At 41.7% G+C, this 1,886-nt stretch overlaps 1 pseudogene; it reads right to left on the reverse strand.

The window, feature by feature from the left end:
• Positions 1 to 767: 767 nt before the first annotated feature.
• Positions 768 to 1,458, reverse strand: LOC149207324 (pyrophosphate-energized vacuolar membrane proton pump 1 pseudogene; annotated as a pseudogene).
• Between the last annotated feature and the right edge of the window lie 428 nt (positions 1,459 to 1,886).

Here is a 1,886-nt window from a genome sequence, read left to right on the forward strand (position 1 = left end):
TGGCTGCCCAAGACTTAGAGTTAACAGCAGTCCAACTTGACTTGCTTGGCTGCCCTTGAGCTGATTGATTCGGTGGCCCTTGAACTTCGAGCTGATGGTGGAGAATTCGAGGTAAGGGCCCATAAATGAGGGGGACACCTTCCTACAAATCCTCTAGCTTGTTCTCCCACGAATTTGGCTGCCAAGTGCTCATTAAGACCTTCAATTTTGTCTCCAAGTTGACCAAAAAGGCTACACAAAGCACCCATTAGACTTGTTGGCATAATGACTAACCAAATTCACTCTATTAACATAAAAATAATCAAAAACATGCAATAAACAAATGAGAATGGTGGACTAAGCCAACTTAGGAGGTTGAATGAGCCCAAATAATTGTACATTTTTGGGGCTCATCATCACCCCCCTACTGAAAGTGTTGCTCATCCTCTGAGCAACCAAATCTCTCCCCTTGTCTTTGATGGCCCTGGTGGCTTCCTTGGCTAACATCTCGGCCGATTTCTCCTTTGGCTTCCCGCTTTTCAAACTTTCCTGTAGAAACTGTTCGCTGGCTTCCTGTAGAAACAATCTGCTAGCTTCCTGTAGAAACAGCCTGCTAGCTTCCTGTAGAAACAGTCTGCTAGCTTCAATGAACTGCCCGAGAATAGATATTGCATGCCGAAGCTGGATGGGAATCACTGTTTTTCCATTGGTTAACCTTGATTCATGTTTCTGTTCCTGACATGACAAAACTTTCCGACTGCGGCAGCTTCCTTTGCTTCATAAAATGCTTACTGCAATAGCAAATATAATAATAGATTTGTATCCCACAGCCAACCCAAATATAACATTAGTTGCTGCTTCCAGTCCTGCATGAATCGACAATCTTGGACAGGGCTGTAAGCATTACTAGTGCAGTATTCAGTGACAAAACCAATAACAAGGCCAGACCACAAACCAATAGCACCACAGAAGAAAAGCTCCCAGTTCTTTACAACCTTCTGGGCACCAAAATTGAAGATAATGAAGGATGAAGGCAATGCAACTAGGCTTACAGCAGCAATGCCAATAGTCATCACTACTATGGAGATAATACGTTGCTTTTTCAATGCAGGCTCAATTTCCTTCACAGCCTTGATCTCAAATATGTTAGTTGCAAACAGAGTTGTGATTAAGCAAGCAATGATACCCATTGAACTAATAAGCAAGGGATAACACATGGAAGTAAGATCATGAGAGTTTTCAAATGATGATATGGATGCAACAACCAGAGCTGCACAGGAAGATTCAGTCATAGGACCCAAATAGATCTGATCCCATACCAGCGATATCTCCAACATTGTCACCAACATTATCAGCAATGACAGCTGGGTTGCGTGGATCGTCTTCAGGAATGTTCCTCTCAACCTTGCCAACAAGATCAGCACCTACATCTGCTGCTTTGGTGCAAATACCACCACCTACGCTGCCAAACAGAGCCATGGAAGAACCACCGAGACCATATTTGAAGATGTTGAAATAAGTTTTGCTAACCATTTCATATATTTTTCTCTAAGATGTTCTGCTAATTTTCGTTTATCTCCATCTGAATTCGAATACACTTTGAGTGAATCATGATCATTGCAACAATTTCGGAGAGAAATAAAACAATCATCAAATGAGTTGATGATAGAGAACCAATTAACTGATTGTGCACACTTTAGTTGAGGACGTGGAAAGTGCCGATGAACAGCAGTTCATGAGTTTCAGCCAAGCCGTCTTCAATTTCTCCGTGATTTGTGATGAGGTGGAAAAAACATGTGCGCTAGATTTTTCAAACTGCAGTGATACATGTCTTCTTCTCTCCGTTAATTAATTGACATCCTGTTCACTGGAGTTCAACTACCATTAACTGTGTGTTTTTTTTTTTT

Source organism: Pinus tabuliformis, chromosome 1_2 (assembly GCF_031772625.1).
Source record: "Pinus tabuliformis cultivar Carrire ecotype Pingquan chromosome 1_2, CPIR1, whole genome shotgun sequence".
Taxonomy (NCBI): domain Eukaryota; kingdom Viridiplantae; phylum Streptophyta; class Pinopsida; order Pinales; family Pinaceae; genus Pinus; species Pinus tabuliformis.